This window comes from Coenobita brevimanus, chromosome 57 (assembly GCF_032717465.1).
Source record: "Coenobita brevimanus isolate Jiangsu-jjx chromosome 57, ASM3271746v2, whole genome shotgun sequence".
NCBI lineage: Eukaryota > Metazoa > Arthropoda > Malacostraca > Decapoda > Coenobitidae > Coenobita > Coenobita brevimanus.
In genome coordinates this window covers 48,324,254-48,352,195 of record NC_137010.1, presented here as the reverse complement: position 1 = coordinate 48,352,195, position 27,942 = coordinate 48,324,254, and the positions used below count along the sequence as shown (strand labels likewise).

The 27,942-nt window shown below is 42.5% G+C and overlaps 1 pseudogene; it reads left to right on the top strand.

The window, feature by feature from the left end:
* Positions 1 to 27,942, top strand: part of LOC145401986 (maltase-glucoamylase-like) — a 426,725-nt pseudogene that overhangs the window by 225,887 nt on the left and 172,896 nt on the right.

Here is a 27,942-nt window from a genome sequence, read left to right as displayed (position 1 = left end):
GGTCAGCTAGCACCCCAAGCTCCACTAGACAGTTAATCCAGTCCTCCCACCTTAGTGGTGATACATAGCATTCATCGACTGGTATTTCTTTTGTGTATTTTGTAGTTTTAAGAGCTTAGTTAAGGTGTTTTTCCTAGGCGTAAGTATTTAGCTTCTGTGTGAGTGAGCGAGTGCGTCTCATTTAATTTGATTTGAAATGTAATGTTAAATTTATTTTTGTGATTAATAAATTTAACAGTTCTATTTCTTGAGCTTAATGTAGAGTAAAAATCTTGTTTCATTTCTCCATAATTAAGCTTATTTTCCATACAGCTCCTAGCTTGCATAAACATTTACTATTCATAACTGGTACTTAGACCAGTCTTGTTGTATTAACTTAAAATCCGTTGTGCCAGGAGTTAATGCATCAGCAAGAACCTGATGTTATTATTATTAGTATTAGTTATTTATTGTCAGGGGTGATGTAACTTTCTCCAGAGGCTAACAGTACAGTAATTCAGCAATTGTGAGTAATTAGTCTCTGCTGTGTACTGTTGAGAAAGTTTATAAATTCTCGTTCTTAGAGAATCGTGCACAAGCCAGCGTAAAGTAATCGTTGCTTGATGTAGCAAGACAATCATTGTCTCTGCGCTTCATTATTATTGAATATAAATATCAATTTAAATAATATTTAACCATTTATTTCAAAATTACCGTGATATTATAAAAACCCCGTGACAATTGGCGACCTCATTCCAGGATATTAACTCCTAGCTCTAAAGCTATTCACGAGATAGTGCTCACTCATTCATATTTAGGTATTTATCATTAAAGTTTATAGACACAAGTTTACTGGTGTTTACCGTTAATTTAGCAAGTGAATTTTTGCTTTATTAATCAATAGAGTACTTAACTCTAGTTTATTCTTGGTAACGCCAGACGATTTTATTCGCTCCTGGGAAGTCGCCGTACCCATTGTGTTTATTATTGAGTCTTCCCAGTCATTTACATTTTTAATTTATTCTTTGCCAGTTAACTAGATAAGACTGGTCACCACTAGCTTGTGTCTGTATTCTTTACTTGTGTTTATTAGTATTCGTCGCTAAGCAGTCAGTACTCAATTTCGGTTACTTAGTAAATTGAGCTAGCATCATGGCAGCCAGTGCTTATGTACAGGAAGCCAAAGATATTGGTCTCACAGACCCAGAGAAAATACAGAGTTACGTTCTCTCACGGTTCAATTACGAGCAAGAACGTGAGAAAGATGCTCGTGAAGAGCGTAGGATTCAGCGCGAGTACGAGCGAGAACAGCGTGAGGAACGTGAAAGAGAGCGTGCATATGAACAAGAGCAGCGTGAGAAACAGCGCGAATACGAGCAGAAACAACGCGAGCTCGAGTTAGAAAAAGAGCGAGAACAGCGCGAATACGAGCGTGAACAACGAGACAGAGAACGAGAACACGAACGTGCCGAGCGAGAAGCACGAGAAAAACATGAACTTGAAGTGCTGAAGCTCAAGCGAGATTCCTTGGCTTCAGACACGTCTGCTGCAGTTGGTCCAAGCTCCACGAGCTTTCTTCCTGCACATGTCCTGGCGACCCCACGCATCAAGCTTCCTTCATACAAGGAAAGCGAGCGAATCGAGCCGTACATAGCTCGTTTTGAGGACATGGCAGACATGTATCAACTGGATGAGGCAGCTAAGCGGATCCAATTTCTTAGTTTATTTGAGGGCCCTGCCCTCGATATTCTCCACAGAATTCGTGGAGACAATCTCACATATGAGATGATGAAAGCTGCACTCATTAAGGCGTATGGTCTCACAGTAGACGACGCCAAAGTTCAGTTCATGCGAGCTCGTCTCCAAGACAAGGAGACAGCTGTTCAGTTCCTTGATCGTCTCACAGCTTACTTAAATGAGTGGATGGAGAAAGATGAAACTCCTTCCACGCGTGAGGGGATAATTGACCTTATGCTGCGTACACAGCTAGAGAGGTCGTGGCAAGCTGAGCTCATAGCACAGCTTAAGATATGCCAGGTGAAAGATGCCAGCCAAATGGCAGAGAAGGCTGACGCATTCTTTACTGCATACGGGTATCAAGCTCGTAAGCAAAACACCTGGAGCAGAAAAGATACTGCCAAGTCTGGGAAGCCGTCTCAGACTGAATCCCAGCACCAAGGCCGTTCTCAGAATAATGGCCAAGGTCCAAAACCGCAGTGGAAGGACCAGGGGCAAAACACTCAGAAACCTGAGTGGAAGCGGTACAACAAGCACCCCAACCAGCAGCAGTTTCCCAAGCATCAGCAGCAATACAAGGACAAGCCACGTAACCCTCAGTCAGGTCAATTAGTGTATCGGAGGCAGGAGGCAAATGCAGCCTTTATTCCACAAGCACCCGGTGGTGCCATCTCTACCAGTACAGGTACTTCCCAACACTTTACAAGTCCCCCTCCGACCATGAACTCTCCTCAGACACCTAGTTCCCAGGGCACAATGTTTGCCACATCAATTCAGCAGCCTCATGAGTGGCTAGCTGCTTCCTCCACAGGCCCTCCCACAGGTGACAGTACCTTCCTTGTTCAGCCAGGGTTTGTGGGAGACATTCCTGTGAAGGTCCTGAGAGACAATGGTTCCTCAGGTTGCTCTGTTAAGCAGAGTTTAGTTCGGCCTGAGCTGTATACAGGTCGACAGATCCATGCAAAGCTTATTGATGGATCAGTGAGATTGTTCCCTGAGGCATGTATCCAGGTGGCATCTCCATTTTATACTGGTACGACACTTGCAGTTGTCATGCCAGAGCCTCTATTTGACTTAATAGTAGGCAATATTCAAGGAGTCAAGGATAGTTGCTCCGATGATGGCGCTACTCAGACTTCGGCTGCTGCGGTGACACGAGCCATGACTGAGGCTCCAGACTGTGTCACCCCAGTGATCATTGAATCGCCGCAAGATCTGATGTGCAGTCAACTTGTTGTACAAGAACAACATTCTGACCCGACACTTGCTGCCGTGCGGAATAAACAAAAGGGTCGAGTGATTAAGTATTCACGGGGAGGTCGAGCCAAGTTCCTTCGCAAACAAGGACGGCTCTACCGTGAGTCACGAACACCCGAGGGCGAGGTTCGACTGCAGTTTGTCGTTCCCGCCAAGTACCGCCTAGCAGTGTTACAATGGGGTCATTGTTCAGCCTCAGGAGGTCACATGGGCAAAAGGAAGACCCAGGGCCGTATCCGAGCTGACTTTTTCTGGCCAGGGATGGGACGGGACATAGATAGTTTTGTCCGTTCCTGCAGTGTGTGCCAAAGTATCACCACTGATCAGGGACATGCCCTTCCTGTGCCATTCATAACCACACCTGTAATCTCTGAGTCAGTTGAGAGACAGGGTAGTGGTGAAGTGGGTGCAGACCTGACGTCTCGCCCATTGGCCCCACAGGACACATTATGTCCGGGGCCTGTACATACATGTTATGTACCGTAAGTTAAGGGGGAAGTTCGAGAGGGAACTCCGCAGAGGCGACTTGAGGCTATGGAAGACCCAAGTTTGCACAAGGATTCTCAGCTTCCCAGTACTAATAGAAGTACTGTAGGTTAAGGGGGAAGTTCGAGAGAGAACTCCGCAGTGGCGACTTGAGGCTATGGAAGACCCAAGTTTGCATAAGGATTCTCAGCTTCCCAGTACTAATAGAAGTACTGTAGGTTAAGGGGGAAGTTCGAGAGAGAACTCCGCAGTGGCGACTTGAGGCTATGGAAGACCCAAGTTTGCATAAGGATTCTCAGCTTCCCAGTACTAATAGAAGTACTGTAGGTTAAGGGGGAAGTTCGAGAGAGAACTCCGCAGAGGCGACTTGAGGCTATGGAAGACCCAAGTTTGCACAAGGATTCTCAGCTTCCCGATACTAATATAAGTATTGTAGGTTAAGGGGGAAGTTCGAGAGAGAACTCCGCAGAGGCGACTTGAGGCTATGGAAGACCCAAGTTTGCACAAGGATTCTCAGCTCCCCGATACTAATATAAGTACTGTAGGTTAAGGCACAGGTTGAGGACCCGTGTGCAGTTCGAGGCTATGGAAGACCCGAGTTTGCACAGGGATTCTCAACTTGCCGATCATAATCGTGTGCTAAAATTAATGGCGACCTCGAGTGTACTTTTCATAGCATGTACTGACTGCTAGCCAGAGAGAGTAATTGTAACATAATAAGAATTTTGTCTCATTGACACTTTTGATGCTCCACCTTAATTGGTTTTGCAGGTTCAGCAATGGGTGTAGCAGTTTTGCTGTGCGGGCCAGCTGATCGTCTGCCGCACGCTGCCGCCTCTTCTCCTCTGCCTTCGTCGTCGCCATATTATTTACTGTGTCATTTTACACGTAGGTACAGTTACACTACAACTGTCACACCTACACCGTGTATTCCATACACCACGCTACACAACAATTAGTTGTCAGTGTAAATGTAGCGAATTTTCGCTCAGTTTGACCTGAGTACAGGATTTTCACCGTCGGTCACGGAGTTTTTCCCTCAAGCTTGCTTCTATTAACGTAAATACGAGGTTTTTTCGCTCACTGGCGACTGCGATTTTCTCCTGTAGCAGGATAGCACACACACCACAGTGTGAATCTTGTGTGACTGAGTTAGGATTTATATATATGTATATTGAAATCTTTCTTCTGAAGGAAGAAAGATTTAATTTTCATGGGGCGTAATGTCACGAATCAATTCGCGACATTTCCTTTTTGTGAGAAGCCACGAACTATTAGTGGAAAACTCACTGTGTATCGCTCAGTTAACCGTTTCTCTCTCCATTCCGGGGTATACTTTTCAAATAATTCGTCACCGTTTTCAAAAAGTGACCGATTTAATGCACGTCACTAAGTGCGCTACTGAGCGATACAATTATTTCTTTATCGTTTGCCTCTGCTTCATTCAACCGTTAGCCACGCCTTCTTCCGGTGGCCTGTGCGTACTGCTTATGCATTATTTGAATTCAGTCTTGTGTTTGCTGTGGCGGAGAAAGGTTCTGTGCTCAGAAGTGGAGAGGTCAGCTAGCACCCCAAGCTCCACTAGACAGTTAATCCAGTCCTCCCACCTTAGTGGTGATACATAGCATTCATCGACTGGTATTTCTTTTGTGTATTTTGTAGTTTTAAGAGCTTAGTTAAGGTGTTTTTCCTAGGCGTAAGTATTTAGCTTCTGTGTGAGTGAGCGAGTGCGTCTCATTTAATTTGATTTGAAATGTAATGTTAAATTTATTTTTGTGATTAATAAATTTAACAGTTCTATTTCTTGAGCTTAATGTAGAGTAAAAATCTTGTTTCATTTCTCCATAATTAAGCTTATTTTCCATACAGCTCCTAGCTTGCATAAACATTTACTATTCATAACTGGTACTTAGACCAGTCTTGTTGTATTAACTTAAAATCCGTTGTGCCAGGAGTTAATGCATCAGCAAGAACCTGATGTTATTATTATTAGTATTAGTTATTTATTGTCAGGGGTGATGTAACTTTCTCCAGAGGCTAACAGTACAGTAATTCAGCAATTGTGAGTAATTAGTCTCTGCTGTGTACTGTTGAGAAAGTTTATAAATTCTCGTTCTTAGAGAATCGTGCACAAGCCAGCGTAAAGTAATCGTTGCTTGATGTAGCAAGACAATCATTGTCTCTGCGCTTCATTATTATTGAATATAAATATCAATTTAAATAATATTTAACCATTTATTTCAAAATTACCGTGATATTATAAAAACCCCGTGACACCACTCATCCACAACATTTTATTGAAATTCATTGAGAATTTTTGGAGATATTGTGCCCGATACATAGGATCCGGATCCGGATCTGTCTCCAAATTTAATAGTTCTTTCTTGGCCCATGGCCTACCCTTCCACAAAATTTCATTGAACTTAACTGAGAACTTCTTGTGATATTGTGAGGCATACTCCGTACCCGGATTTGTCCCTAAGCTTTAATCAATTCTCTCTTGACCCGTGGCCTACCTTTCCACAAAATTTCATTAAAATTCATCGAGAACTTCTGGAGATATCGTGTGGACAAACAGACTAACAGATGAAACTGCCATAGGCAGAGCATTTGCCGGATGGATCCGTTTGCATCCGCTCAGTTTTCACCAGCATATACGCAGTCATGTGTCTGCTTAGTTTTCACCCGGCGTGTTGGCAGTAATGTAGCGAAAAATTTCGCGCTTCATTGCGAAGCATAGGATGGGTTCAGGAAGCTAAAAATTGCATTGCCAGGTGCGCCAGACGTTTCTCTTCAATTTGGTATTAAAAAAAAAAAAAAAAAAAAAAAAAAAAAAAAAAATGGAAAAATGATATGTGGGCCAGCAACTGGGTCCTGACGATTTTATTCACGGCCATTGTGGGGTTTCAACCCCCCACCCAGCCCATGGCCTTTGACCGATTTTGATGAAAAACAATAGACTTCCAGGGTTTATGAATATCTACCATCTGAAATTTTTTTCAGAACGATTGGCGCAAAATTCTGACCTGTAGAGTGCAGACAAACAAATAGACAGACAGACAAACATACAGAATTGGCCAGCATGCTTGCCGAATCTTTCGATTCCGGCAAGCAACAAACATAGGTGAATACATAACCTCTTCCAACTTCGTTGGCGAAAGTAAAGAAAGAAAAAGAACGAACAAAGAATGTTTGAACGAGTGGGACTGTTAAAAAAAAAAAAAAGCTCAGCTCAATACGATGGCTTCTCTTCATTGTTATTATTGCTGCCGTCAGGGTATTATATTCAGTTAAGGGACGGTGGAATAATGGGGAGTGAAACTAACCTTTTCATTACAGCATGTCTTCCCAAAGCAAGATATAGACTCCTAGAAATAACATAAACATATATATAGAAGCCACTGTGTTGAGGAGGCAGACACGTTCAATAAAATGGTGCAATTTTAAAGTTTACAATTGGTACAGTGCCTCGAAACGAGTTTATTCTGTTTATGAGAGACATTTCGAATTAGACAGGCAGGATATAGGCTTCATTATCTACTCCACTACTATAGGCCTTTCTTAACTTGAATAAAATAATCTATTGGTAACCTTATTGAAACGAAAAGGACGTTATCGGGTTGAAGTGAGTGATAGAGAGGGATGTACTGAAAGGGTTATGACAGCCTCTTCGTATCTCTCTCTCTCTCTCTCTCAGGGTCCATTCCTACTCCTTTTAGTCCCAGTCCAGCTCTTTCTCAGTTCTCAGTCCAAGTCTCCTACTCCTGTTCCCTCCCTTGTCCCACTCCCTCTCTCAACTCTCACTCCCTGTTTTGTCCCACCCCTACCTCTACTCCCGCTCCCTCTCATCTCCCATTCCCTCTCTCTACTCCCATGTCCTTTCTCTCTAGTCCCACTCCCCCTCTCTCACCCCTAATCTCATCCCAGAACCAGGAGGCATAAGGTTCCTCAGCAGTCGATCCCTTTAAGTACTTCAGGGAGATGAACAAACCCCCAGGCCTTTGAGGAATGGGATTGAGGAGATTAAAGTAGATTGGTTCACTGACGACGTGTAGGAGGAAGGGTTGATTGTCTGTGTAATCTTGGCACACACACACACACACACACACACACACACACACACACACACACACACACACACACACACACACACACACACACACACACACACACACACACACACACACACACACACACACACAAACGAACAAATGCTACTCGTTGCTAGCACAGCACATTCTGCCACGCCTCACACATTCAGACGACACATTACCACACGACATACTGCCACACATCACACTGTTTCACCATATCCTGTTGCTCTTCACGCTGTTGCACTTTACACTGTTGCATTTACACTGTTGTACCTCCCACTGCTGTACGTCACATTGTTGCATCTCACTGTGCACCTCAAGCTGTTACCCCTCATACTGTTGTATTCATGCAATTGCATCTCACGCTGTGTACCTCACATTATTGTACCTCACATTGTTGCACTTCACACTGTTATACCTCACACTGTCGTATCTCACTGTGCTGTACCACAAACTATTATACCTCACAGTGTTGCACCTCACACAGTTGCACCTCACTCTATTGTACCGCATACTATTGCACCCCACTATTGTACCTCACACTGTTGTACCTCACACTGTTGTACCTCACATTGTTGCGCCTCACACTGTTGTACCTCACACTGTTGCGCCTCACACTGTTGTACCTCACACTGTTGTACCTCACACTGTTGCGCCTCACACTGTTGCACCTCACACTGTTGTATCTCACACTGTTGTACCTCACACTGTTGCGCCTCACACTGTTGTACTTCTCACTGTTGCACCTCACACTGTTGTACCTCACACTGTTGTATCTCACACTGTTGTATCTCACACTGTTGTATCTCACACTGTTGTACTACTCACTGTTGCAACTTGCTGTTGCATCTCACACTATTCCACCCCACACTGTTGTACCTCGTACTGTTGCACTTCACTGTTGGACCTGAGACTGTTGGACCTGACACTGTTGAACCTCACACAGTTGCATTTCACATTGTGCACCTCCCACAGTTGCACCTTGCACTAAACACGGTTAAACCTCATAATGTTGCACCTCACACTGCTGCAGTTCACACTGTGCACCTCACACTGTTGCACCTCATCTCTGCTGTACCACATACTGTTATACCTCACAGTGCTATACCTCTTTTTATTGTACCTCACACTGGGCACCTAACAATGTTGCCCCATACACTACTGTACTTCTTAACACTGCACCTCTTACTGCTGTACCTCATATGTTGCACCTCACGCTGTTACACCACACAGTGCTGCACCTCACACTGTTATACCTCGCACTGCTGTACTTATAATGTTGAACCTCGCACTGTTGCACCACACGATGTTGTAACACACTGGTGCATCTAGCATGGTTGTACCTCACACTGTTGCTACACCTCACAATGCTGTACTGCACACTGTCATACCTAATACATCACACACCGCACCAAATCACACTGTCACCACATTATCGCAACTCACAATACCACACCTTACACCACCACACCTTCCATTATGACACTGTAAACTGCCACACGACACAAGCAGACCACGCACTGATATACCACACACTTCACACCGCCACATGACACACTGCCACGCTACACACTGCTACACCGAACACTACACCACAAACACTACTACATCTCATTCAACCATGCCCAACATATCCTACATCACAGAGAATTATAAATTTGCCATAATACTTGTAGCCTACTTACAGCGTCTACTGAACACTATGCATTCAAAATTGTGTTCTGTTATGGGTTTTATCTTATTCCTTCCGTCACTGAACACTGTGGTTATCCTAATGTCGCGCTTCCGTTTTCTTGTTTCTGGATCCCTCCCACACCAGACATTCGTGGGAAAAATTGATGGGGTGCTGCTGCTGCTGTTGCTGCTGCTGCTGATGATGATGATGATCTCCCCCCCCCACACTTTTCTATACTCTTGCCTTTCCTGAGTTTACCTTGCAGGGTGCCTGAAACAGGTTTTAACCATTTTAATTATCTTTTCTCAGAGAGTAACAACAAATATCCATAAGACCAAATTCAAGTTTCTACCTACTCGTGAAGTAAAAAACGTTCAGTAGAAGGATTGTTAGTGGCTGGAACAGGAACAATCCAATATTCATACTCTTACTACTGTTGGTAAATGTCTGCAACACTTCTGTAGTTTGTGTAAGTCAACATGTCCTATAAAGCTATCGGCACTGGAGAAAAATAAAAATTGTCATTTATAAATCCAAAGCCACTGCACCTTATAGCTCCTTTCTTGTCGTTCAACAGCTGCTTTTGTAGACGCTCAAAGTACTTCTGTAGTTGTTAACAGCTGTGTTCCTCGAGATTCTGGCCGCGCAGAAGTTCGCTTTCTGTAATAAATCAGGCATCTTCTGTTGTAAACATATATTCATATTCGTCCATTTACAAGCCGATTACTCCACCATTCATTTTCCACCCCTCTCCCGTACCGACCATCATAGCCATCATAACACTCACGTGATAAGAGTAAGGTCACAGAAATGACGTTTTACTAACACCCCGTCTAACCACCTTTTCATCCGGCAGCCGTTATTCGAACAGTCCGTGGCGCCAACGAGCAGCTTACGTGTGGTGGCGCTGGGCCTCCTAGGTGGGCAGCTGCTGCGTTCACCCGGGAGACAAACCTCTCCATATTTCTCTGTACCACTCAATGGGAGAGGACCCTGGTTCGATACTGGTGAGGCGCTGTCTAATGCAGGGGGACGTCGGTTCCCTACACGATGTACGTTCTATGACACACTGGACGGTCCCATAGAAGCAGTTGCTTTCCTATGGTTGACGGGTCTACTTGGCCAGACAGTTGGGGTTAAGTAACAATAACAACGAACAACCAGTATAACACACTCCGCACCAGACAGCCGCCACAGTTAATTTTCTTTTGCCCTTTACAGCTACCAGCGGATGAGTACGAGCCACACCAGCGAGCCGTGGAGATGGGCGCCTACATCACATGACCAGACGACACCAACGCCACCACCATTGAGCACAACCACGCGGGAGGCAACCACAGTAACATCATGCTGGGTTATGTTAGTACATTGTTACCTGAACGGGTCTCACACTAGATATTGCCTTAAAGAGCGCGCGCGCGCACACGCATACGCACACGCACGCACGCACGCACGCGCGCACGCGCGCACACACACACACACACACACACACACACACACACACACACACACACACACACACACACACACAAAACTGGAGGGGTTGGTACTTGGTTATAACTTTCATCGTCCCTTTCACTTCTAGAGGTCGTTTCTAATTTGAATACGGTAGTCTGGGGCTGGAAGAATGAAATAAAGGTAATACGTGATCATACTAAGCATGGAAAATTTAAGCTGATACTTATATGAGGGGATCATAATAGTTAACAATATACCATTTCAGGTGTGGCCAGAGAACAGGACAGCCTCCCCCTCCTTTTTGAGTGTGGCCGGGCAGAGATGGATGAGATTGAGAGGTTCTACCAGGATGTTCAGTTCGATGGCCTCTGGATTGTAAGCAGAAAATACTTGTTGTTAGGAATGAATCAGGTGATGTGGATAGTTTTGCGTGTGGGATAATTTGAATGTTTCGAAAGACTGCAGGATTAAAACCCTAGCCATTCATCATTCATTCTACCCTCATATTTTACCCTGCCTGAAAACCTTCAGTTACATTTATATATAAGTATCATCTGCTTCCGTATTTGCTGAACCCTGCTATGCCTCATACCAATTAATCTGGCCAGGCATGTATGGCAACACTGCTTCTGCCGGGATTCTGATTGGCTGGAGGTGTTTGTTCGATTTCGTTGTTGCTTAAACCGATACTTTCTTCATTATCAGATATGATACCGAGCTTGTCGACAATACAATCGTCAAAAGCAATAAGAAATCCGTTAGGTACTTAACAACAATGAAGTTTTCGTAGGAAGATAGAGATATGAGTCAAGAAAGTATTATAACAGTCCAAGTCAAGGTCAGCATTCGAACAATTCCTTTAAATCTCTGACACTACGTAATATAACAGAAAATTAAGGAAATCTGCTTAATCTAAGCTTTGGTATAACACATTTTAAGATCAGTCCGTACTGTGATAATAGAGGATATATAATGAAATGGTTTTCCTTTAGCCTATTTTGATTTTTCGCGATTTTTTCAAATCTCCCTTCCCGCAGAACTCGTCTTTTCATTAGAATTTTTTATTATTCAGAGTTGTGGCACAATTTAAAGGTGCGGACTGATCTTAAAATTTAAATGTGTTATACCAACGCTTAGATTAAGCAGATTTCCTTAATTTTCTGTTATATTAAGGAGTGTCGGAGATTTAAAGGAATTGTTCGAATGCTGACCTTGACTTGGACTGTTATAATACTTTGTTGACTCAATATCTCTTTCTTCCTACGAAAATTTCATTGTTGTTAAGTATATAACGGATTTCTTATTGCTTTTGGCGATTGTATTGTCGACAAACTCAGTATCACATCTGATAATAAAAAGAGTATCAGTTTTAGCAACAACGAAATCGAACAAACACCTCCAGCCAATCAGAATCTCGGCAGGAACAGTGTTGCCATACATGCCTGGCCAAATTAACTGGTATGAGGTATAGTGGAAGGGACCGGTCTACGAACGCATTATCGTTTTAGCAACGAGAACCAGGCCAAACTGGGGCCCCAAGTGCGGCTCCAGCAATCTCCCTTGTATCTAACTGGATGATAGGCGATATTTTCCAGGGATTTAAGTTATTCACAAAGATTCTTTAGTTGAGAATTCTAATAAATGCATTAAGATTCTTTATGAGTACGAAATCAGATTAATAAAATGACCTGTTTAGGCTCTTTCTGTTTGTTTTGTTGACCAAGAATACCAAAGTTTCTGGCAATAAACAGCCTGGCAGGTCTAGTTTCATAGCATTCCCTTATTCCTCCATATTCCTTCTCTTATCTTGTATTCCTCCTTTTTTTTTCTGTCCTGTCATCACCCTTCGTATTACCCCATTGCTTCTCGTATCCCTCCCTTAACTCTCCCATTCCTCCCACTCCCCTTCTATACCTCCCTCACCCCTCGCATTCTTCCCTCACCCCTCCCATTCCTCCCTCATCCCTGTCATTTTCCCATCGCCCCTCCCTTCCATTCCCCACCCCTTCCATCCCTTCCTCACCCCTCCCATCTCTCATTTCTACCATCTTTTCCCCACTTCTCTCATCTCTCTCCCACCCCTGTTGTCCCTCCCTCACCTACTGCATCCCTTTCTCACCCCTCCCATTCCTTCCCCACCCCCTCGCCCCTCCTGTCCCTCCTTCACCCTCAGTGTGCTTTCATGTTCGCAAATTACAGAGGCTCAGATACAGGCAAAGACAGCCATTACCACAGCAGCTTTCACATCCAATGGTCTTCCTATAGACACTACTTCTTCGTTTGTATTTCGCCAGCAATGGGTAGGCTTATTTCGGGATATCACTCGCCTTCCAAGGAGATGGTTCGGTCCTGCTGTGGATCGACATGGAATGATACAGATGCAGATCGTGCCAGTCAAGAAAAGTTCTATGGAATGAACGTAATGTACAGTAGTAATATTGTCTTATTCTGCCGCTGAACTGTTAAATAGAAAGAATGGTAGTACTGTACCTGTAACTAGAAATGAAATGGAAGGGATGTAGAGCCCTATTAGTTTTTTTTTTTTTTTACTTCGAGGTGAGGGAATTAAGTTACAAAAGGTCTAAAATCTTCGTCAATTTAAGATGAACGGACTGTAACTTCTGCTGTTCCCCACAGGATATGAACGAACCCGCCAACTTCGGGACGAACGGGGCTAAGGCTGGTAGTATTAAACAACTTCCTCCCCTTCTCGCGAAGCATCTTCGTGAAGAGGCTCTTCCCAGTTTGGTACCTTTAAACCTCGGCTGATCAGCAACTTCCCAGAAGGAGACTACGGAAGGGTTGGTATGCTGCGGAGGTGCTCTCTGGGAGAGAAATCGTGACATTGGTACGCCGGAGGAGCGCAAGTTTGCTGTCATCTGTTTTATGTTTACTCTCTCGTGTGATATATTGCGATAATAATATGCTGAATCTGATAAACAACGTCTCCGAATCAGTCCAATGGTAGGAAATAGTTTTAATACTTGATACTTTAATACTTGAGAGGGGGTCCAGTGGTGGTTAAGATTACGGCAACTAGAATTTGGCAGTTTTGTTTGGTGGTTCAGTTAGGTTAGAAATAGGTTAGTTTAGATCAGGTCACGTTAACTAACAGACTTGTACACCATTCCACTTTTCATTACTGTCTTCAGAAAGGTAAGCACGTGGTATAATTTAAGGCCGTGATTAGCATTAAGTTTGAATTTAGCGGCGATTTCCTTAATCCTAACCACAGTTAGGATTACGGCAGCTAGAATTCGGCTGTTTTGTTTGGTGGTTCAGTTAGGTTAGAAATAGGATAGGTTAGGTTTGGTCAGTTTTGGTTAGGTTAGGTTAATATTGCTACAGTTCAGCTTAAACCGCCAGAATTTATTGGTTATGTTTGTTTATTAGCTATGTTAGAAATATGTTAGGTTATTTGAGTTATGGCTACCATAAAAAGGAAGTGATTAGGATTATGTCAGCTAGAATTTTGCAGCGATGGCAGTAATCTAACCACGGCCTTAAATTATACCATGTGCTTGCCTTTTTGGAGACACTAATGAAAAGTGGAATGGTGTACAAGTCTGCTAGATAATGCACATTTGAAAATAAGCGGTGAAGTTGCCTGGATCACCACTTTATGAGACACAGATAACTTAGGAATGGTAGAAGTCAACGACTGGGGTGTGTGCATCAGCAGTAGTTTGATCATAAACGGGTAGCACCAGTCTCCTAAAAATCTATAAATAAAGATAGTATCACACAAAAGAAATGATAACAAACATTTTTAAAAATTGCAAATGCATTTCATGAATGTTAAGGTGCTAACTACTTACATGAATATGATATCTGCATAAAAAAAGATACGAAGATATCTGGGAAGAGGCGGGTGATGCTCCTGCTTCATATTCCAGTACTTTTAACTCCGAGAGACCTCTTCGCGCGCCGTGCGAGGAACCTCTTCGCTTTACGGCTGGCGCGAAGAAGAGCTGTTTTTTTTTCTTTTTTTTTCTTTTTTTTACGTGTCTGAATCTGGGCAAAGGGTTCAGGGCCTATTTTTCTCGGGGACAGTGACCTATCTCAAGGCCCAGTAGTCCTCCTACACCTCCACATGTCACCACTTCGGCGCTAACACCCACCATCCATATTGAATACATGCTAGGGCTGTCTCATACAGGATTGGCGTACTGGTATTAGCGGGGGTATTTTTACGGCATGTCGGCGGGTCATCTGGTAGATCAGGAAAGTCTGCATTTTAGAAAATTCAAGTCTTTAAACTGTTCCCTGCCCCGGCCGGGATTAAATTCTGGGTCCATTAGGACTGCAGGCCGCCTTTCTACCGATTCAGCCACCGCCTGCTTGCTCGCGTAATACTACCAGCCTAAGCCGTTCAACTGGCCCGAGGGTGTGGACGACTGGGCTCTGTCCTGCCCTGCCTCACAGTGGGACGACCCTCCTTATGTCACGAGTAAGTGCAGTGGGATAGGGAGGGAGGGAGTGAGGGAGAGAAGCTAGGAGAGAAAGGGGAGGGAGACGAGAGAGAATGAAATGATAGACGAAGAAATTATGAATGTAAAAATCCACTACTTGTATCCTGTCTCACTGAAACGGCTTTACGAGCATGTAACTGGTAGGTGCAGGTAGCAAAGAAAAAGTTAGGGAATAGATAAGAGAAAAATAGGAAGGAAAGACGCAGTGAAAAGGAGAGCGAGAGGAATTACTCCAACTAGTCTGCCTCGCCTTACCTCTCTAGCAGGTGCTGGGAGGGAAGAAGGCAGGGAAAGAAGGAAGGAAGGAAGGAAGGAGAGCGAGGGAGAAATTGACAAGATGAGAGAACCCGCCTTACATTATTAGTACTCGTAGATTAGGTGCAGGGCAGGAGTGCGGAAGGGAAGGAGGAGAACACTGAGAGATGGAGGGAAAGGGAAAGGAAGAGGGAAAGAATGAGGGAAAAGGTTCATAATTAACTCCTGCCCTGCCTCACGCTGGGACGGCCACACACACTGGGGTGGGGGAGAGAGAGGGAATAAAGAAGGCGAAGAGGGAGAAGAAAAGAAGGGAAAAGGGTGGCAAGATGAAGGGAAAAGAGAGGAGAAGAGAGGAAAAAAGGAAAGTAAAAGAGGGTAAAAGCTGGGGAGAGGGATATGAGAAGGGAAGAATGGGAAGTGATGAATAAGATATGGAGGAAGAGAGAAAGATAAAGGTAAATAGGGATGACATTCCTGTCCTACCTCATAAGTGAGTTGAGGAAGGGAGGGAGGGAGATAAACGAGAAAAGGAAGGAAGAAAAGGACAGAAGATTTGAAGAATGTCAATAAGTAATGATGATGAGAAGGAGGAGAGAATTACTGAAGATTGTTGTCACTCAAACACTTCCTACATAAGAAAGGGGTGGAGGAAGAGAGAAAAGGAGGGAAGAGTAGGGTGAGGGAGGGGAGGATGAAGAGAGGGGAAATTGGAGGATTGGTGGGAATAAAGATTGGAGGAAAGGCATGAGGGAAGTAAGGAGGGACCTACGGAAGACAAAATGAAGGGAGTGAGGAAGGGAAGAATAAAAGGAAAAGGGAAGGTAGTGAGGAGGGGAAGGAGGAAAGGAGGGAGACAAGGAGTAGAGAGGAAAGGAAAGGAATGGACTGTGAGGAAAAGCGAGAGAGGAGGAAGGAAAGATGGAAAAGGAGAAGCACTAGTGGGGCTGGAGATACCAATTTAGTGACACTAGGTTTTAAGTCCTTTCACTGTGATGACGCACATTCCAGCATAATCTTTCTACCTCCGGATGATTTTATTCACTTCAGAAAAAATCTGTCGTGATGAAGGAGTTGATTAAGGCTATATGTAACCCTCTGAGTTACTTATATCTCCCCTAAATTAGATATAATCGCTGGAGATATGAATAAAACGAAAGGAACGTCGTCGAAGTGAAGGCGTTAAACTGCCAAGAGGTCTGTTAACTGTTGTAATAATATGTCAAGAAAGAAAGTGTCGGAAGCTCTTCTGCAACGTCTTAGATACTGGATCGAGGAACATGTAAAATTAAAAATATTGATAACACTGAGCTTCTGAGATATCGTATGATATAAAGCAATCGCTTTTCATGCTCATTTCAAATTGGTGAATCTTTAAGAAGGATGGTTTTAGCATATAAAGAAAAATGAAATAAGAATATTCTTCATACCATTCACAATTTGACAATGCAATGGTTTACCCTTGTAGAGTCGTATTTTGCTCAAGTTACCAATGTTATCATACCAGTTTACTCACTAGCTCGCTCACTGATCTTGTATTGCATCACTTGTGAAGGCCGCAGCAGTACTTTGAAGGGCGAAATTAACGCAAGCCTTTAAAGAACCCTATAAAGTACCTCAGACTCCAGAGGGTCTTTGCAGAAATGGAATCAAATTAGGATGCAAAAGTGAGCTTTCTCAGCTGGAACATTTACCCGCATCGTGCACGCAATTTACGAGTATGTACATGTTCGATGGTGGGAAAGGATGCTACATTGAATGATAACTCAAAAATAAACCTCACACACTTCCCTCCATGTGAAGTCTTTATGTGCCCATAGACATTGAGTGGAGTGGTATGTGACCAAATGGAAGTGAACCCATTTGATAGAAGCCTCTTCTCAGATGTGCAGGGCTTGTCTCCAGGTGTTGTGAACTGTCAGGCTTGAAGCGATGAAGAGGAAGAGGATAGCGTGAATGACGATGATTTGATAATTTTCGATGATTTGGAAATATTTTTGACTGAAAATGACAGATGCCGATTATGATGATAATGATGATGATGATACAGATGATGATATAGATAATGATGACGATGATACAGATGATGATATAGATAATGATGATGATGATACAGATGATGATATAGATAATGATGATGATGATACAGATGATGATATAGATAATGATGATGATGATACAGATGATGATATAGATAATGATGATGATGATACAGATGATGATATAGATAATGATGATGATGATACAGATGATGATATAGATAATGATGATGATGATACAGATGATGATATAGATAATGATGATGATGATACAGATGATGATATAGATAATGATGATGATGATACAGATGATGATATAGATAATGATGATGATGATACAGATGATGATATAGATAATGATGATGATGATACAGATGATGATATAGATAATGATGATGATGATACAGATGATGATATAGATAATGATGATGATGATTAAAGTTCAAATGATACTGATATAAGTGTGAAAACAGCAATAAACCTAGATATTTATGCTTATTCATCGTCATCTTCGTATCTCTTTACCCTGCAGGAAATTAAAAATGACCATTCCTGATCAGCAATTATAATCAGTACTGAGATTTCGACATAGCGTTACTTAGTGTATCAGATGACGATACTTACAGAATAACAAGGCTAAATGTTGTTGGAGACCTAATTTGAATGGAGAAAGTGCTCTGAATAATAATGTTTGTTTACAATTTACCCTCCCCCACCGAACTGAAAGAATGATATAATTTCTGTATCTTTTTTTTTTTTCTTCTTCTCAGTTATCGACGTTCACGAAGCCAAAATCCATGATGAGTGCTGAAAGTCCCTTCAAGCCACATGATTTCCTTTGGAATATATCACCTCTTTTAATGGACACACATCCCTGCACATCTTAAAAAAACACGGTGTCCTCACATCTCAGAGGGAGTGCATGGAACCTCTCTCGCCTGCCTGACTGGGGAGGCAAGAGTTAAAGGGCTGAAAATTAAGCCTCTCCTTCCCTACCTTAACCTGGAACCCTCTCAGAATGTCATTATGTCGGTGGAGGGAAGGAGAGGAGGAGAAAATATGGGAAGGAGGAGTGGAGAGGTGTGTCACGGGGTTTTTAGAATAAATAAAATCTTTTAAATGATAATTCTCAATAATACTGAAGAGCAGGGACAATGAATTGTCTTGCTAAATCAAGCAATGATTACTTTATGCCGGTCCGCTTCGCCGACTCTCTCAGAACGAGAATTTACAAACTTTCTCAACAGTACACAGTAGAGACTAATTACTCAATTGCTGTTTATTAGTACTGTTAGCCTCTGGAGAAAGTGACTTCACCCCTGACAATAAATAACTAATACTATTAATAATATAAGGTTCTTGCTGAGCGTTAACTCCTAGAAGGCACAACGGATTTTAAGCTTAATACAACAAGACTGGCCTAAGTACCAGTTATGAATAGCAAAGCGTTTATGCAAGCTAGGAGCTATATGGGAAATAAGCTTAATTATGGAGAAATGAAACACGAGTTTACATTACATTAAGCTCAAAGAAAAAAGAACTGTTAAATTTATTGATTACAAAGAAATAAATTTAACGTTACATTTCAAAATGAATTCAAAATAATGAGATCGCACTCACTCTCACTCAAAAGCTAAATTCTTAAACCTAGGAAAAGCACCTTAATTAAATTCTTAAGTCTAGGAAAACGAAAAGAAAATACTGGTCAATGTAGCGTATCACCAAGGAAGGGTGGGAGCCTGGAGAACTGTAGTCTAGTGGAGTCTGGGTGCTAGATGACCTCTCTCACTCTCACTACTGGAGCACAGAACCTCACTCCGTCGCGACAGACAAAAGACTGCCTTCAAATACGATGCGTGTGGTAGGATATTGTACAGGCCAGCGGAAGAAGGCGTGGCCAACGGTTGAGGCAAGCAGGGGCGAACAATATATAAACAATAATATCGCTCAGTAGAGCACTTAATGACATGCATTAGATCGGTCACTTTTGAAACAGTGACGAATGTTTTGAAAAAAGTATACCACCGAAATGGAGAGAGAAACGGTTAACTGAACGAAACACAGTGAGTTTTCCACTAATAGTTCGTGGTTTCTCACAAAAGGAAAATGTCGCGAATTTGATTCGTGACAAGGTGTAAGAATTAGAAGGAGGAAAAAAGAAGATGGAGGGAAGGGAGGGGGGAAGAAAAAGAGAGGACGGGAATAAGGGGGAAGAGGAAGGAAGGAAGGAAGAGGGAAAGAATAAGGGAAGAAAGGGGAGAGAAGAAGGGGAAGAGAAAGGGGGAAGGAGGGAGAAAGAGGGAAAAGAGAAAGGAGGAAGGAAGAGGAGAAGAAAAGAGTGGAAGTGGAGAGAAGGAAGGCACAAGGGAATGCCAATTAAGTTATGATGGAAACAGAGGGCGTTGAATAAAGTAAAAATTGCCTCATCGTTCGCCATACATCAAAAGTGAATGGAAAGAGGAAGGAAAGATAGTGAGACGGAAGGTAGGAGGAGGGAATATTATGGAGGAAAAGAATAAAATAGACAGGGAGGAAGAGGAGAGAGGGATTGAGAGGTGACAGAGAAAGAGAAGAGGAGAGACACAGAAGTCGTGAAGAGGCAAGATATATTGAGGGAGAGTAATAATGAGAGGAGAAGCAATAATAGGAGGGAAAGTAGGGCAGGGGGGAAAGAGGGAAAGGAGAAAATGAGAGATGGTGGGGTGAGAGGAGAACTACATATAGAAGCAAAAAAAAAAAAAAATGGTAAGAAGGGAAGAATACGAAGAAGAAAAGAGGAAGGGAAGGGAAGGGGGGAGGTAATGAAAGAGGGGAGGAGAGGGAGGAATGGAAAGAGCTAATGAAATGCTTGGTAGGAGAAAAAAGAAAAGGACGAAGAGACAAGAAAAATGACTAAACACATTTGCAGTATTATAAGGTCAAATTCTTGATGACTTACGATCTTTCGTAACACATCTACCCAAGCGACTTATTTTGCACATTACTACTCTACCCTCTCATGATGGGAGCAACTCTTAACATTTTATTGCAACAAACCCCAGGTGATTCTGTTTAGATGGGAGTAAGTTATTGGAGCCTGAGCATATTAATACTGTCACCATTAATCTTCTCATGGTCGGAACAACCTTGTTGTATCCTCAGAATGTCAGTACCATCTTGTATGTTACTGGTTCAAACTATGGTGATACTAACCCCTTTATTACTATGGCGTTTTTTGTACTTCGTTTTTGCTACCGACGAATGATCTCATTCAATTTAGCAAACACCTCGTAGTGAAGGGGAAGAGAACCAGCCTCTTATTAGGCCTTCAGTACAAGTGGTCTTTCCTAAAATGAATGAAATCATCTGACAGCATTAAGAAGTAATACGAAATACGTCACTGTACTGAAGGAGTTAAGAAAACATAAAGCACACACGAAAGAATGCCGATGTGCGCTAAGCAAAATACTGTAAGTCGCAAGGAAGGGCAGCTGCGAGGACTTCTGTGCTGTTTATTGACCAGTGAGGGAGAAGGTCTGTATATGACCTCCGTCCGTCTATTGCTTGACAATACATCCTGTGAGTGGTGGGCCATACAAAAGGTTCTGTTGCCGTGTCTGTACCCACTCAAGAACGATTCCTCTTCCCACGACACACCTCCCTCCCTTGTGTATTCTCGTTCCTCAGCTGTCCATACATTTTTCTCAATTTCCCTGTCCTCCTTCTCTCGATTGTTTCATTTTCACACACTCTCCTAGTCAGTCTCCCTATCATACTTCGACACCTCATCTCTCCACCTCGATCTCTATCTCCTTCTCTTTCGCCTCCTTTCAACCACCTCACACTCTCACACAATCTGCCAGTCTCCCTGTCTCGCCATCTCGTTCTAGGTCTCCCTTTCCTGCTCCTTCTCCCAACCAACTCCTTTTCATATTCTCTTCTAGATGGTCTCTCATTTAAGCTCTCACCCAATCTATTCACTTCGTTCTCGGTCTCCTCCTCCTCCTCCCAACCGCCTCACACTTTCACAGTCTTTCATTCTCCATTCGCACCACATGGCTTGGGTGCCACTGGGAAATTAGGCAGTATTGGAAAAGTTAGAAGTTTGACGGCTAACAGCAAGGTAACAAATTAGTCTCTGCTCACGCCCTCATGGTGGGAAAAACGATCAAGGAGTAAAGGTATCACTTATTTTCTCGCAAAATTTTCTGACACAAACGACGCGAAACTTTGAAACGCGAATCAGTAGCTTTTATCACTGTAATTATTGTCATCCTGTCCGCTGTCAACATCGTAGTCATCATCATCATCATCGTCGTCGTCATCCTAATCATCATCATCATCCTATTCATCGTCATTATCATCGACATGGTTGTACTCCATCACCAACATCATAATCATCATCACCATCATCACCCATGAATTTTAATCCATTACTTATCATCCATTATTAGCATCACAGCCACCACCACCATCACCACCACCATCATCTTGCGCCTATTTCCTATCAATTGGTGAACGGAATGAGCAGGATCCAGAGACAGGGGTATGAGAACACTAAATTAGGAGAGTGTCAACACAGTGCCCACTGAAGTGGGAAGCACACAATATCTAACTCATCATTAAAGCCTTCGAATTTGATCTGTTTCACATGCAAATTATTTACACAAGGTTCTCTCTCTCTCTCTCTCTCTCTCTCTCTCCTGAGGAATAATGAAATGCTTTATTGCATGTCTCGAAGGCATATGAAGCAGGTCTATATATTTTCCTGTCATGTCAGCTATTCATGTTATCCCCTTTAGTGAGGTAATGCGTTTTATATTACAGTCTTGCTTCCTCTTAACGACTGCATTCAGCAGTTCAGTTGAGGACAGACTGTTTGAACTGAGGAGGTTAATATGGCCATCAATTCCTTCCATGCTGAAGGTGAATGAAATTTTTGCATAAAAATTTGTTTCGTGGTAGGGTGGTTGAAATGAAGGTGGTTATGATAGTGAAGTGATTAAAATGATGCTGCATTAACGTGTACTTTAACAAACTGAGGGTTGCCACACATACCAAAATAAAGTGAAAACCATCACTCAGCTCCAGTTCCTCTTCCATCAAACTTAATGGCAGGGATGCTCCATGTAGTGGATTTGGTGTTTGTGTGGCCGTCTCTGGGCATAGAATCAATAGTCCATTCCCTGAGATTCAACATTCCTCCCACGTGACATAATCCTTCACTTGTCACCACTTCAGCATTAATACCCACAGTCCAGCCTGAGTACATACATAACTGTCTCATTCAAGACTGGTGTCATGGTACTGGCGAGGATGTTTATTTACAATATCAGTGATCCTTGTGGAAAATCAGTTTTGCTACAACTACATTCAGATCAAAGTGCTCTCTGCCTCAGCCCGAGATTCAGTGTTCTCTGCCTCAGCCCGAGATTGAACCTAGTCGTTCCGAACGGTAGTTGTAATTCTTAAACATCTGACCACCACCACCACCACCTCATGTACAATTAAAAACAAAAGTCGTGTCCTGATATTTGGTGAAAACATCTGGTGAAAGGCTCAAGTTTTGGTATGTTCTGCTTTGCGTCATACGGACGGCTGGTGGCACTGACCTGAGTTGCCATTTGCTCCAGGCGACGAGCCTGTTGATGCAAGCATGTTTTTCCGACTGCTAAGTTTACTGTATATATAATTGAACCGTTTCTCATCTGTTCTCATTCTTTAATGCCATCTTAGCAACACTGCAGTTCAGTTAGCTGAAGACATGTCCGAATTTTTGTTCCACTATAATAATTTAATTTCTGCTTAGTTTTAGTTGGTAATTATATGCTGAGACTGCCATACTCTGTCGCCAAACAACGTTGTTTCATGTGAGGATAGAGTTACTATATAATGGTAATCGAATGTGGTGTTAGGAGTGAAGAAATGAATCCCACAGGCTTGAGTTCGAACACAACCCAAAAGAAAGAAGTCTACGCACAAACATTCCTGTGCACCAGTCTATGTTCATTTCGTCTTTTATGAAATAAACACCGCTTACGGGTGCTACGTTCCATCGTTGTAATTATTTCCTGGTCCTGTATTGGTATGGTAACATCAGGGTGACCTAAACGATGACCGCTGACCGTTTTGCTTCCTCTCGAAAGGCTTAATCCATCTCTCTACAGTTCTGCAGGCACCGAATATTTGAAGTCTGTTCGGAATTCTTTCCTTCTAAGTAAAGGTATATCATGTTCTCTTTCATCTTCCCAATAGTTAGACGCATTTTGTTTTGCCCTGTCCAGTGTGCCCATACCAAGGTAAATACAAGGTCTACCTGACGTTTTGTAGGACTGGGTAATGTAACGGCCAGTCAGTCATCACCTGACCGAATACCATTCACATATCCTCTCTCGGACGCAGTAATTCTCGCAAATGGATGTTAAGGCTCTGAATTTCCTGGGTTCGTTTATAACTGTATACTGTCATCTCGACAGCAGCAATGAAGCTTGAGGAAAGTAGCGCTAGCCAGCCAAGAATGTGTAACTTTGGTACAGCTGTCATAATATTTCACGAACACAACCGGGACACGACTATTAACTTTCACTGTACGCCTAACTTTTAGCAGTTTATTTATTCATTTGTTTAATTAATTAATCAATCAATCAATTAATGTAAGTAATTATTTCTTTACTTACTATCTTACTTATATATTTATGTAGGTAGACGACGGAAGTAAGAGGAAGACATGTATTAAGAAGTAGTGCTGCTTTATGCTCCATCAACACTTCTTGCTTGGTCTTTGCATTTCAATAGTTTGCGTTGAACTGTGGAGGAAAGAATAAGGAAGGGGGAAGGAAAATATGGATGGAAGGATGAGAAAACGGAAATGAGAAACAAGGGGAGGAGGAGAAAGAAGAGTGAATTGAAGAAAAAAAATGTTATGAAAGGAGAGAAGAATGGAAGGAAAGAGGGAAATGGAAAAGGAGGAAGGGAAAAGAGAGAAAAGAGGGAGGGAAGTGTAACGGAAAGGAAAGGAAAATGAGGGAGAAAGATAAAGAAGAGAGTGAAATGAATGGAGAGAGAAATTAAGGGACTGGAGAAAGGAAAGACGAGGGGAAAGGGGAAGGGAGGGAGGAAAAACGGGAAAGGAGGATGGAATTAGAGAGGGAAGGGAAGAGGAAGGAGAGGAAGGAGGGCAGGGAAAAGGGAGAGGAAAAAAAAAAGATGGAGGAGCAGGGATTATGGAATCGTGAGAGAGAGAGAGAGAGAGAGAGAGAGAGAGAGAGAGACACACACACACACACACACACACACACACACACACACACACACACACACACACACACACACACACACAGAGTGGAATAAGAAGCAAGGAAGACAAAGAAAATTGGAGAGTGGAGGAAACTAAGGAGAGACGGAAGTAGGGAGGTAGTGAATAGGAGGAATGAGTGGAAAGGAGGGAGGGAGGAAGGGAAGAACAGGAAGGAGCTAGAGAAGGAGAGAAAAAGAAGGGAAGGAAGAAGAGATGGAGGAAAAAACGGAAGAGAGAGGGAGCTAAGGAGGGAAAAAGGAAAAGAAAGGAGGAAAAAGTGGGAGGCAAAAATCGACCTGTCACTGTGGATGGCCTTCTGTATGTCACGAGGGGAGGGAGAGGGGAGGAGGGGGGGAGCAAAGAGTAGAGGAGTATAGAGAAAGAATTGAGAGAGAGAGAGAGAGAGAGAGAGAGAGAGAGAGAGAGAGAGAGAGAGAGAGAGAGAGAGAGAGAGAAGGAAAAGAAATTAGAGATAGAGGGAAGTAAGGAATGAAGGAGAGGAGAAAGAAAATAATAAAAGAGATGGAAGGAAAGAAGGATGGGAGGAAAGAAAGGATAGATGGAAGGAAAGAAGAAAGGAAAGGGAAAGGGGAATAGAAAGGAAAAGAGAGGGAAGTAGCAAATGAGAGGGGAGAGGATGAAAAAGAAAATGGAAGGAAGGAAGGAAAGTAAAACTGGGAATTTGGAGGAAAGGAAGAGAAACGTAGAAAATGGAGAAATGAAGAAAGAGGGACAGGGCCGGATTTACCTACTTGTGGGACCCAGGCCAACTCATTAGTGGACCCCTAAATTTTAGAAATGTTTGCATGTTTCAATATACAGTATATATATATATATATATATATATATATATATATATATATATATATATATATATATATATATATATATATATATCAGCCGTTTGAGTGTCCACTGCAGGACCGGCCTATCCCTACCGACGTGGGGATGACACGCCAATGTATCTCTACCAAGTAGCTTAGGCTGTCTGGTAGAGATTGTTATGTAGGGTGAGAAGTGCTTGTAAGTGTAATTGTTGTGCTGGAATGGCTTTGGATGTGTGTATAGTCTGTGAACCAAGTGTAATCGGCCAGCGCAAGCCGACTGGGTGCAAACATACTTTATAGTATGCAACACTGGTTCAACCACAGCACCCCTTGTGTCCGCCGATGCAGTACGTGGCCTGAACAACGCTCCCAAAGTTTATTACCCTAGCGGGGCGCGAACCCTCGTTCTTCAGTGTACGAAAACGCACACTTTACCACAGAGGCTCCATATATATATATATATATATATATATATATATATATATATATATATATATATATATTACTGTAATTATTTTGCAATAGCCAAATGTCATCAGATATTACATATCATAATATTATAATGTAAGAAATAAAAATTTCAACACAATGTAACACATCATTACTTTTAATAAAATGAGTTCTATATTATGTACATCTTATATTTGGGAATAATGAAAGAAATACAATTAACTTGAAGCATAATCAATTTTGCAAGCACATGAAGTACAGCAAACTGTGTGAATTTCAAAATAACTTCATCCTCCTTTTTTTTCATGGTAAATTTGTCAGTAATATTGTTTGTGTCAAACCAAATGTCATCAGATATTACATAGTATCATAATATTACAATGTAAGAAATAAAAATTTCAACACAATGTAACACATCAATCAAATCAGATATATAATGAAATACTTGGTGTACTTATTGTACAGGGATCCCATACTCCTGGTCCTATATTTATTGTACAGGGGCCCTTATGGTTGTGAGTATATTATATAATGAAATACTCGGTGTACACTTGAAACAAGGCAGCTGGCACACTGCGCGACAAATTAGTTTCAGTGGGCCCCCAGATACCGGTGAGCCCTAGGCCAATGGCCTACTTGGCCTATTGGTAAATCTGGCCCTGAAGAGGGAAGGATGGAGAGAAAACAAGCAAGATGAGTGAATGAAGGGTAGGAAAGAAGAAGGGATGGAGGAATGAGAGAAGGAAGGAGACAAGGAGAAATTAAAGAGAGGGACAGGGGGAAGAGAAGAGAAAGCATGGAAAGGAGAAAGGAAATATGGAAGAAAGAAGGAAGGAGGGAGGAAGGGAAGGAAGGAAGGAAGGGAGAAAGGTAGGGAAGTAAAGAAAGAAGAAAAGGAAAGGGGCAAAAAAGATGGCAGCCGAAAAGAACGGAAGCAAGAAAAGGATGACAGACTGGAAGAGAAGAGTGGAAAGAGGAAAGGAAAGATAGGAGAGAAAGGAGAAAAGGAAGGGGTTTGGACAGGACGGAGAAGAGATGGGGAGAGACTGAAAAATGGAGTAATGAGTATAGGTGAGAAGTGGAGGAAAAGAAAAAAGGGGAATGAAGCGCAGAGAAGGGGGAAAGAGGATGAGGCGACGGAAGGAAGGCAGAAATGAACAGAAGGAAGAAAAAGGGGAGGGAGGGAGGAAGCGGGGAGATGGCGGAAAGAAGTTAGAAACAGAAGAATGAGAGGAGAACAGAAGAAAAAGAGGGAGAAAGTGTAGAGAAGGAAGAAAACTAGAGAAAGGGGGAAGAAAAGGAGGGGGAAGAGAGAGGAAAGGAAAAAATGTGGAGAAGAAAGATAGGGGGAAGGAATCAGAATGCCAAGTGATTATAGTAAAATGATAGTCTTCAATAAATCATCTCGAAAGGGTGAGGAGACTTTCTGGCGCCTCTTCCTTATTTGTATACTTCTTTAAAAATATAGTACAAGTCCTCCAGTTTCGCGTTTACTAGCGCGGATCAAGCTTGGAAGAGTGTGGCAATGCTACTTGTTTGTACTGGGTTGGATTGATCTTGTTATAGGAGATACTCCAATTAATCTCACTGAATCTAGGGTACTGCGAAATTCAGGAATAATATCTCTGGAGTGAAAAGTATTGTACGAAAACGGAAGCTTCCTTTAAAAGCGGAACTGGAGGGTACTGTGCGTTAATGCATTCTAGTATGAAAGTCATGCAATATCAATATGCGGGAAAAACGAGTAATTTAGTTTCAGTATTCTTCCCTTAGGCCACCGACACGCTGCAACACTCAGACTCTCAGCTCATTTGCCGAGTACTTCGTTTTCATTACACACAACTTTTCCAAGATGTACAGTTGCCATCAGACTGGTCTTTAATACAATGATATATCTGCGATCAATCAATAAAAGCTGTTGAAAAACACTGTCTAGG